Source organism: Crinia signifera, chromosome 12 (assembly GCF_055691185.1).
Source record: "Crinia signifera chromosome 12, ASM5569118v1, whole genome shotgun sequence".
Taxonomy (NCBI): Eukaryota; Metazoa; Chordata; class Amphibia; order Anura; family Myobatrachidae; genus Crinia; species Crinia signifera.
In genome coordinates, this window is record NC_139228.1 from 1,393,093 (window position 1) to 1,405,395 (window position 12,303).

The 12,303-nt window shown below is 54.1% G+C and overlaps 1 protein-coding gene across 26 annotated transcripts in view; it reads right to left on the reverse strand.

Annotated features, from left to right (window-relative positions):
* The window catches only part of LOC146049607 (immunoglobulin superfamily member 11-like), a 571,199-nt gene that overhangs the window by 553,382 nt on the left and 5,514 nt on the right, over window positions 1-12,303 (reverse strand). For 5 of the 26 annotated variants that reach the window (XR_014466151.1, XR_014466153.1, XR_014466152.1 and 2 more), the window contains exon 1: window positions 3,721-4,181. The exons of 4 other annotated variants lie outside the window; for them this stretch is intronic. The gene's annotated coding sequence lies outside the window, so the exon portion shown is untranslated. Of the gene's footprint in view, window positions 1-3,720; window positions 4,187-12,303 lie in introns of those variants that run through there. 17 more of the 26 variants (XR_014466155.1, XM_083166146.1, XM_083166143.1 and 14 more) reach the window with 5 other exon arrangements.

The window sequence follows — 12,303 nt, forward strand, 5'->3', positions numbered from 1 at the left end:
GTGTTATATCCTGTCAGTAACTGGGGTAATGATGATATATCCTGCAAGTAACTGGGGTCATGGTGATATATCCTGTCAGTAACTGGGGTAATGGTGATATATCCTGTCAGTAACTGGGGTCATGGTGATACATCCTGTCAGTAACTGGGGTAATGGTGATATATCCTGTCAGTAACTGGGGTAATGGTGATATATCCTGTCCGTAACTGGGTAATGGTGATATAACCTGTCAGTAACTGGGGTCATGGTGATATATCCTGTCAGTGACTGGGGTCATGGTGATATATCCTGTCAGTGACTGGGGTAATGGTGATATATCCTGTCAGTGGCTGGGGTAATGGTGTGATATCCTGTCAGTAACTGGGGTCATGGTGATATATCCTGTCAGTAACTGGGGTAATGGTGATATATCCTGTCAGTAACTGGGGTCATGGTGATACATCCTGTCAGTAACTGGGGTAATGGTGATATATCCTGTCAGTAACTGGGGTAATGGTGATATATCCTGTCCGTAACTGGGTAATGGTGATATAACCTGTCAGTAACTGGGGTCATGGTGATATATCCTGTCAGTGACTGGGGTCATGGTGATATATCCTGTCAGTGACTGGGGTAATGGTGATATATCCTGTCAGTGGCTGGGGTAATGGTGTGATATCCTGTCAGTAACTGGGGTCATGGTGATATATCCTGTCAGTAGCTGGGGTAATGGTGATATATCCTGTCAGTGACTGGGGTAATGGTGATGTATCCTGTCAGTGGCTGGGGTAATGGTGTGATATCCTGTCAGTAACTGGGGTAATAGTGTTATATCCTGTCAGTAGCTGGGGTAATGGTGATACATCCTGTCAGTAACTGGGGTAATAGTGTTATATCCTGTCAGTAGCTGGGGTAATGGTGATACATCCTGTCAGTAACTGGGGTAATGGTGATATATCCTGTCAGTAGCTGGGGTCATGGTGATATATCCTGTCAGTAACTGGGGTAATAGTGTTATATCCTGTCAGTAACTGGGGTCATGGTGATATATCCTGTCCGTAACTGGGTAATGGTGATATAACCTGTCAGTAACTGGGGTCATGGTGATATATCCTGTCAGTGACTGGGGTCATGGTGATATATCCTGTCAGTGACTGGGGTAATGGTGATATATCCTGTCAGTGGCTGGGGTAATGGTGTGATATCCTGTCAGTAACTGGGGTCATGGTGATATATCCTGTCAGTAGCTGGGGTAATGGTGATATATCCTGTCAGTGACTGGGGTAATGGTGATGTATCCTGTCAGTGGCTGGGGTAATGGTGTGATATCCTGTCAGCAGGGGCGGATTGGGAATTAAAACCAGCCCGGGAAAAATCTTGAAGCAGCCCAAGGGGGAGGGGCTGTTGTTGCGCGCCGGAGGAGCGCCAGATTTTTTTAGGGGCGTGGCCTATCAATATGGGGGTGTGGCCTATTCCAGCAAGGCCACGCCCAATTTTTGCCGCTGTGAGGGCATGGCTAGTGGCTCTCTGAGCTGCTGGCTATGTCCCAAGCCCCTCAGGCTGCAGAATAGGCGCATGCGTATAGCGTTTATTCTACAGCCTGTGGGGCTGGGGAGATAGAGATGTGGTGGAGGAGACAGTAATGCCCATTATACATATGCCACACACCGTGATGCCCATTATACTTGTGCCGCACACCGTGATGCTCATTATACATATGCCACACATACGTGATGCCCATTATACATATGCCTCACACCGTGATGCCCATTATACATATGCCTCACACCGTGATGCCCATTATACATATGCCTCACACCGTGATGCCCATTATACATATGCCTCACACCGTGATGCCCATTATACATATGCCTCACACCGTGATGCCCATTATACATATGCCACACACCGTGATGCCCCATTATACATATACCACACACCGTGATGCCCCATTATACATATACCACACACCGTGATGCCCATTATACATATGCCACACACCATGATGCCATTATACATATGCCGCACACCATGATGACATTATACATATACCACACACCGTGATGCCCATTATACATATGCCACACACCATGATGCCATTATACATATGCCGCACACCATGATTTCATTATACATATGCCGCACACCGTGATGCCCATTATACATATGCCACACACCGTGATGCCCATTATACATATGCCTCACACCGTGATGCCCATTATACATATGCCTCACACCGTGATGCCCATTATACATATGCCTCACACCGTGATGCCCATTATACATATGCCGCACACCCTGATGCCATTATACATATGCCGCAAACCGTGATGCCCATTATACATATGCCGCACACCCTGATGCCATTATACATATGCCGCACACCATGATGCCATTATACATATGCCGCACACCATGATGCCATTATACATATGCCGCACACCGTGATACCATTATACATATACCGCACACCGTGATGCCCATTATACATATGCCTCACACCGTGATGCCCATTATACATATGCCTCACACCGTGATGCCCATTATACATACGCCTCACACCGTGATGCCCATTATACATACGCCTCACACCGTGATGCCCATTATACATATGCCTCACACCGTGATGCCCATTATACATATGCCGCAAACCGTGATGCCCATTATACATATGCCGCACACCCTGATGCCATTATACATATGCCGCACACCGTGATGCCCATTATACATATGCCGCACACCCTGATGCCATTATACATATGCCGCACACCCTGATGCCATTATACATATGCCACACACCATGATGCCATTATACATATGCCGCACACCATGATGCCATTATACATATACCGCACACCGTGATACCATTATACATATGCCACACACCGTGATGCCATTATACATATACCGCACACCGTGATGCCATTATACATATGCCACACACCGTGATGCCCATTATACATATGCCTCACACCGTGATGCCCATTATACATATGCCTCACACCGTGATGCCCATTATACATATGCCTCACACCGTGATGCCCATTATACATATGCCGCAAACCGTGATGCCCATTATACATATGCCGCACACCCTGATGCCATTATACATATGCCGCAAACCGTGATGCCCATTATACATATGCCGCACACCCTGATGCCATTATACATATGCCGCACACCCTGATGCCATTATACATATGCCGCACACCATGATGCCATTATACATATGCCGCACACCATGATGCCATTATACATATACCGCACACCGTGATACCATTATACATATGCCGCACACCGTGATGCCATTATACATATACCGCACACCGTGATGCCATTATACATATGCCGCACACCGTGATGCCCATTATACATATGCCTCACACCGTGATGCCCATTATACATATGCCTCACACCGTGATGCCCATTATACATATGCCTCACACCGTGATGCCCATTATACATATGCCTCACACCGTGATGCCCATTATACATATGCCTCACACCGTGATGCCCATTATACATATGCCTCACACCGTGATGCCCATTATACATATGCCTCACACCGTGATGCCCATTATACATATGCCGCACACCCTGATGCCATTATACATATGCCACACCGTGATGCCCCATTATACATATGCTGCACACTGTAATGCTCATTATACATATACCCCACACACCATGATACCCATTACAGCACACATATCATGCCCATTCCCATGACACATTACATACCTGGCTGGCTGTAGAGCTGCTCCAGGCTCTGCCCATGCCTTGCTGGCTCTTCCAGGGCATCAGCTGTGGGCTGTGGCTGCCAGGCTGCTGCTATAGGGAGGACTCGAGGATAGCAGAAGGGTGGGCGGCGCTGCAGACAGACTGCTCAGTCCTTAATTCTGCTGCCACTTTGCCAGCGCCGCCCACCGTGTTTTTGATCCCCAGCGCGCAAAAGAACTTGCGCTGCCTGCTGGGGATCACCTAACCAGCCGCACAATCACCGTCAGTGGGGCCGCGGGAGGGTAGATGCTAAATTATAGTGGGCTAAAGGACCTGTGATGACGTCACACCCACGTGACCCGTAGTCATCAGTGGGCGGAGTCAGTACACTGAGCTCCATTTCCTCCTTCCTTTCCTACTGCAGGCAGGAGCTCTGAGCAGCATGTGCTGCAGACTGGGTGTGAGACATCCCAAGTATCAGGTACACATACACCCAGCGGCACCCCCTCCACTCTCACCCGCCCGGTGGGCATCCCCCACGACCCCCGTTCTTACCACCACTGTCCCCACACTGTCCCCCCTGCGCATACTGACCCCACACTGTCCCCTCTGCGCATACTGCCCCCACACTGTCCCCTCTGCGCATACTGCCCCCACACTGTCCCCTCTGCGCATACTGCCCCCACACTGTCCCCTCTGCGCATACTGCCCCCACACTGTCCCCTCTGCGCATACTGCCCCCACACTGTCCCCTCTGCGCATACTGCCCCCACACTGTCCACTCTGCGCATACTGCCCCCACACTGTCCCCTCTGCGCATACTGCCCCCACACTGTCCCCTCTGCACATACTGCCCCCACACTGTCCCCCTGCGCATAATACCCCACACTGTCTCCCTGCGCATAATACCCCACACTGTCCCCCATGCGCATAATACCCCACACTGTCCCCTCTGCGCATACTGCCCCCACACTGTCCCCTCTGCGCATACTGACCCCACACTGTCTCCCCTGCGCATAATACCCCACACTGTCCCCTCTGCGCATAATACCCCACACTGTCCCCTCTGCGCATAATACCCCACACTGTCCCCTCTGCGCATAATACCCCACACTGTCCCCCCTGCGCATAATACCCCACACTGTCCCCTCTGCGCATAATACCCCACACTGTCCCCTCTGCGCATAATACCCCACACTGTCCCCTCTGCGCATAATACCCCACACTGTCCCCTCTGCGCATACTGCCCCCACACTGTCCCCTCTGCGCATACTGCCCCCACACTGTCCCCTCTGCGCATACTGCCCCCACACTGTCCCCTCTGCGCATAATACCCCACACTGTCCCCTCTGCGCATGATACCCCACACTGTCCCCTCTGCGCATGATACCCCACACTGTCCCCTCTGCGCATGATACCCCACACTGTCCCCTCTGCGCATGATACCCCACACTGTCCCCTCTGCGCATGATACCCCACACTGTCCCCCTTGCACGCACTGTCCCCCTTGCACATACTGCTCTCCTGCACAAAATACCCCCATACTGCCCCCCTTGCGCATACTACACCCACTGCTCAAAATGCCCCCACACTTCTCAAAACACCCTGATGGGGCTACTCCCATGCGCTTCTCACCCCCTGCGCCCCCCCCCCACTTACCTGGTCATCCTCCCTGCTTCTTACTGGACCAGGGTTTGCCCCCCCCCCCTAACCTCCCTCCTGTCTGGTTGGCACCCCACCAGCTTCTCGCCCATGTGGCGGCACCCCCCCCCTTTACTTACCCAGGCACCCCACAAATCCTCTGCTTCTTTTCCATCTGACAGCATCCCCACCAGCACCTCACCTGGCAGTACACATCCCCCTTCTTGCCCTGTGGCGACCCCTTCTTCCCGCCCGACGCCCCCCTCACACCACCCCCCACTTTACCTGGCGTGCCCCCTCCCCGCTTCTCGCCTGATGGCACCTCCTGCCCAGCGGGCACCCACACGCTTCTCACCCATCCGGCAACACCCCCCGCGCTTGCCTGGCAGCACACTCCCCCTACTTACCCAGGCACCCCAAACCCCCTGCTTCTCGCCCATCCAGTGGCATCCCCTCACTGCTTCTACCTTACTTACCCAGGTGCTCCCTCCTCCTTGCTTCTAACCCGCCCGGTGGGCACTTCCCCCCCCCCCCCCCCCCCCCTCCATACTTTCCGGCTGGCAGCACCCCACCAGCTTTTAACCCAGCAGCATACCCCCTTTTTACCCTGTGGAACCCCCTTCTTCCCGCCCGACGGGCACCCCCCCCCCCCCCCCCCCCTTTCTTACCTGGCTTGGCCCCTTCCTGCTTCTTGCCCAACGGTACCCCCCGCGCTTCTCAACGCTCCCGGATGGCACCCCGCCCTTCTCACCCCGCCACCCCCTGCACTTATCAAAACACCCCTGGCGGGACTACCTCTACGCTTTAACCCCCCTCCACGCGCTTCTCACCCCCTGCGACACCCCCCTTACCCTGTCATCCTCCCTGCTTCTCAGCCAGGGGCTCCCCCCCCCCCTTTCCTCTCTCCTGCCCGGTTGGCACCCCACCAGCTTCTCCCCGGGCAGCACCCCCCACGCCCCCCCATTCTTATCCTATGGCACCCCCTTCTTCCGACCCGACGGGCACCCCCTCCCCTCTTCTTACCTGGCATACCAACTCCCCTCTTCTCGCCATACAGCATCTCCTAGCCCGCGGCTACCCCCCGCGATTCTCACCCATATGACGGCAACCCCTCCCTTCTTACCCAGGCACCCCAAACCCCCTGCTTATCTCCCCTCCAGTGGCATCCCCCCTCTGCTTCTACCGTACTTACCCAGGCATCCCTCTTGCCTCTCACCTGCACGGTGACGCCCCCTGTTCTTACCCTGTGGCACCTCCTGCTTCTCACCACCCACATCCCCCCCCGCTTTTCACCTGTCTGGCGGTCACCCCACCACCCTCCTGTGCTTCACCCGCTCCCGCCCGGCGGGCATCTCAAACCCCCTGCCTGCTTACCTACCCCTAGTGTTCCCGCTAGGCTGTTTTAGCGGGGCGCTGCGCCCTGCCCGATTTTTACAGGGCAAAATGCGCCCTGCCCTGCTAGCAGCGCCCCGCTAAAACAGCGTGGTGCCTGCCCTGGCTGTGTGCACGGGGAAGCGCAGCGCCGCCTTAGACAGCGATTCCCAGTGCTTCCCCGGCAGCACGGTAACTTCGGTGGTGCCAGCCCCGCCTCCTTTAGTGACGGCGCCGGCCGGGCCGGCCCCTTTTCGCGACGTCGCGGCCCGGGCACGCCCCTTTTCGCGATGTCGCTGCCCGGGACCGCCCACAATTGTGACTTCAACGAGCCCGGTCTGCCCCCCTTGCGCTGCGGTGCCCTGCCCGCCCTAATTTCTAGAGGGAACACTACCCCCCTTGCACTCCCTGCTTCCCACCAACCCCCACTTCTCACCTGTCTGGCTGGCACCCCCCCAGCTTCTCAACCGGTGGGCACCCCCCACCACTTCTTGCTTCCTGTTTCTCACCCCATGGTCCTCATCCGGTGGCAAGCTTCTCCCCAAACCGCCTGGTTCTTGCCCTGTGTGGCACTCCCGTTCTCACCCGGCGGCACACCCCCATCCGCTTCTCACTCTCCCTGGACACCCAACAGCTCCTCCTCCATCCAACACCCGGCGCCTGCACCCTGCCCGCCCCCTCCATGCATCTCCCACCTGGTGCTAGCAGCCTGCACACACAGCGTCCTCCCCATATTTCACACCCAGCACCAGCAGCCTTCCTCCTTCCATTTCACACCCGGTGCCAGCAGCCTTCACACCCACAAAGAGTGCTGGGACTCACTTTTACAAAATTGGTGGGTCCCCGGGATGCGCTGTTCTATTGCACAGCAGGAGAGCCAGGGGCCAGCTGTGCACAGTGTTCTGCCCAGCCGCAAAGCAGGAGAGCCCAGGGGAAAGCGTTGGTGAAAGGGAACCCCACCCACCAATGCTGGTGAGAATGGGACCTGCCTTCTCTCCCCATTTTGTCTTGCCCCCTCTTGCCTTCTTCACCCTTATTTTTCTCCCCGCCCACCCGTCTTTCCTTTTTCCCTCTTCCCTACTGCTGACTTTTTTTCTCTCTCTCCTCTGCTCTCTGCCCCCTCTTTCTCAACCCTCACTCTGCCACAGTCTTTCTCTCTCCTCCCCATCTTTCACCACGCTTCCTCTCTCTCCCTGGCACTGTCTCTTTCGTTCTCTACTTGACACCATCTCTTACTTCATCTGTAACCCCTTTCTCTCTTTGACACTCTCGTTTTCTTTCCCAGGCACCTTTTTTCCCCCATTCTCTCCCTGACACAATCACTCTTGCTCCCAACTCTCTCTCCCTCCCTGACGTTCTTACTCCTGCTTGTAACTCCATCCCTCTTTTACTCTTCTCCCTTTCTCTGACACCCTACCCCTCGCACCTCTTTTTCCAAGAAGCCCTGTCCCTCTTTCTCGCACCCCTTGCCCTTTCTTGCTCCTTTCTTTTTTGCTGTGTTTCCCCAACACCCTCTTTGACATCACTCCACTCACTCTTTCTTCTGACCCCCTGAGAGACTGCACCCTCTCACAACCGACCACAGTGTTTCATTCCCCTTCCCACTGGCTTCACACCCAGTTGCAGTGTCCTCCCATTCTCCTAACTATACCCCACCTCCGGTCTCCCACTCGGCAGCAGTGTCGCCCCCCTCTCTCCTAGTCACAGTAATCACACTCAGTGAAAAATAAAGTGTGTGTCCCCGGGACCACTCTTTGTTAAGTTGGGGTCATACTCCACAGTTTTTGGGTCCCATCACATAACGCTTTTGAGCAGTGGCGTAACTTCAGAGGGTACAGGGGGATGGCACTGCTATGGGTCACGGCCACTTGGGGGTCCCCATGGCACTCGCAGGCAATCCCCTGCACCCTTTTTATTCTCCAGGCGTTTTTTATATTAATATTGCCGATCGGGCATGGCTGCTCTGCCAACCGACCACCCAACCCCCCATTAATTACCTGCCCCCTCCCTTCAGTGGCTGCACAAGAGACCCTGCACTACCAGTGAGGATGATGGCACATGAGACCGGTGCCTGGGCAGAGGAGACTGCAGGTGAGGAGATCTGCTACACTACTGCTTGTACGGGGGGGGGGGGGGGTCGGGGTCGCCCCACGAAACACAAACACCTGCTCTTCCTCACCACCCTTCTTGCCTCTCCCTCCTTCTCCTCCTCCCCAACACTGCCTCTATCCCCTCTCTCTCACCTGCCTCTGTGTCAACCCTCCCCTCTTTTTTTGCTGACTCCTCAACCCCTTTTATCTCTTTTTTTCCCCCTTCTCTTCCGTGCTCTCGCTTGTTGCTCCCCTACTGCCTCTCTCTCCTCTCTTTCTGTCAGCAATATCTCTCATCTCCTCTTTATTTCTCTCTCTGCCTCTAGTCTTTCTCCTTTTTCTCCTTCCCGCTTTTTCGCTTTCCTCCCTCTCTGATACTCACAAAACACTGCTGCCTCTCCCTCTTATTCCTCTCCTACTGCTGGCTGTGAGTGGGGCACTGCTGCCTCTCCCTCTTATTCCTCTCCTACTGCTGGCTGTGAGTGGGGCACTGCTGCCTCTGCCAACTGAACTAATGGGCCCTACACACGTAGCGATATTCAGACACTTTTTGAACTTTACTAAACCGCTCAGAAAGTGGCTGAATATCCCTGTGTGTGTAACCCACACAGCGATATGGATGCGCAGCCCCGCGGAACCCCAATGAATAACAGCCCTGCCTGTAAATTTAAACTGATCGCTGAAGGTGTCAGCCCGGCCGGTCACACAGCCACCTCGTCCCTATAATGCCTCAGGTACCTGGCCGCCCGGCTCTCGCTGTCTGCCTGCAGCAGGAAGCTCTGACCAGTTGAAATTTCCTGTCTGGACTCTGCAGCATGTTTCAGACGGCTGGTGGGTGGCATGCAGCGGTCTCTGGCAGCGCAGGGTTAGGCCGGGTAGTGCTGGTGGGCAGGGGGTCCCTGCGGTGTATGTGAGATTATTGGCGGTGTCCCTGCAGAGGATTGGAACTACTAGTTCCCATCTGCTGCAGGGACCCCGCCGCTGACTTCACATATGCTGCAGGGACCCCCTGCCCTCCAGCGCTACCCGACCCTGTGCTGCCAGACCCCGCTGCATGCCACCCACCAGCAGGCAGGGGGTCCCTGCAGCTTATGTGAGATCAGCAGCGGGGTTCCTGCGGCGGATGGGAACTACTAGTTCCCATCTGCCTCAGGGACCCCGTGCTGACTTCTCATACGCAACAGGGATCCCCTGCCCGCTAGCGCTAACCGCTAGAAGCACCCCTCTACCTCTAAGATGCCCTGTGCACCTCTTCCAAGATGCCCAGCTCCCTCCTCACCCTTAGATGCCCAGATGCAGCACCCGGATCCCGCCCCCACTCGCAGCACCTGGACCCTCCCCCACTCGTGGCACTTCCGAACCCCTCCCCACCCTCACCCTAAATAAACTGACCCTTGTGGTGGCCTTGTCTCAGCGGCGGTCTTGGTCCCCCTCATCCAGCGGCCCGGCAGAAATAAAGATTCAAAGTGGCCGCAGCCAGACAATCATGGCTTGTCATTGCCCCACCCCCTGGAGCTGGCTATATTAGCCAGTTGAAGACGGGGCAGCCAGTCTGACGGCGGAGGAGGAGCAGAGTGAAGACCAGATGCAGTTTAATAAAATATGAAAAAAAACTCCTTTTGTGTTTTTATTAAATTATTTAAAAACCTGTGTTTTTTTTTTTTATATTTCCTTTTACAGGGGGACTATAGGTACTGGCAAGGGCGTAACTACCATTGGTGCAGGGGGTGCAGCTGCTATGGGCAGTATCATGTGCTGTATACATTTTTCAGCATTAGATGATAAATAGGGGCCCTTACAAACTTTTGCTATGGGGCCCACATGTATCTAGTTACGCCAATGGGTACCGGCGGGCCATTAATGCCCCACATGCTGGTACCTGTGGTTTTCCCAAGTACCAGCATGTGAGGCAGGCTTGTGGGATACTGGGAATCGTCTTAAGACTTTGCGGATACCCTCTAATACCCAAGGTCTTAAGACGATGCCCAGTATCCCATAAGGACTTTGTGAAAAGGAATTACCGGTAGGTATTAAATTCCTATTTTTACGGTTTAAACAAACTATTGACCCTGCACCCACCGCTCAGGGGTGCAGGGGATAGCCTCGGACTTCAGCCCAGGCCTGGGGTGCCCTGGAGAGGGGGCCTGGGTTGATTAGTTAGGGTGGGTAATGTTTTGGCCATCTGACCCCATCAAGAGTGTCCCCTGGCTACGGCATTACACCCCCTGCTAGTGGAGCCTGGTGCTGGTCCCGAAAATACGGGGGACCCATATTCATTTTGTCCCCTGTATTTTGGAAACCAGGGCCAGCTCAAGAGCCTGGTGCTGATCCACAAAATATGGGGGACCACCCTCACCTTGTCCTCCATATCTTGGGAATCAGGACCACTCCGAGCTCGGGGCTGGTCATGTGGGGGGGATAATACCCACAAATGTTCCACTACATAGGGGCAGAATTATTAATGGGGGCTATAAAAGTTTAAAATAACCGGTCTCACTTCTGCATAACGAAGAGAAGTGGGCACTCTTATCACCCTGATGTATGATACAGGGGGCTGCCGATAAAGAGAGATGTTATTTCCTGTCTCCTCGGCTCTCCTTATTGGCGGCCCGGCAGCACTGCGCATGTGCATTGTAAAAGAAAAAACCTGCACAAGATCTTGTTATTATCGCAAGATCTCTAGCACAGCCCAGAGCCAGCAGTAGGGCTAGTGCTGTCCCCACAGTGGGGAAAAGACAACGCTAGCCCTAAGCTGAAGAGGCGGCTGTTAATACATCGGCCCGGCCGGTAATTGCTGGGGGGGATTACAGAGGAAAGCCCCGCCGAGCGTTCCTCAGCACAATGTCCCTAGAGCATGTTAGGTGTTCTGTTAATACATATAAAAAACCGTAATCCCCCCAGTTAACCAGCATTAAATGCAGATATGCACCTATCATTGGTTGATACTTCTGCCCTATAGCAACGCTCCTGCTCCCCTCTTAGCAGACATTTCAAATGTGGTCACTGCCAGACATTAGAGATAGAAAAAGGAAAGGTGAAAAGAGTAAAGAGATTGGGGGGGGGGGGGGGAGGGGAGGCGAAGGCAGGTCTTGCTTCTGCCCCACCTAAAGAGGCATTGTAGTGACTGTAGAGGGGGTAGATCAAAAGCAGACTATGTAATGGAACCTGTAAACAGTGGAGTGGGGCCCCAACTTTATAAAGTGAGGGGTATCTGGGACCCACGCATTTTTGCACCTAGCACGATCACTGGTTGTGTAAGGGGCGTTACGGTGTTTGGCATAATGTGTAAGGGGCATTACTTTGTGTGTGGCATATTGTTTAAGGGTCATTAATAATAATAAACTAACGAGGGGAGCATGAATCAGGAATGGAAATATAGAGCTATGGATTGTTTGGTTAATCCCCCAAACCGGTTTCTTGCCTAGGGCCCCATTTAGCCTAAATCCGTCTCTGCCTCCTTCCCACCACCCCTTCCTACTCTCACAATCAAAGGCATGTCCCT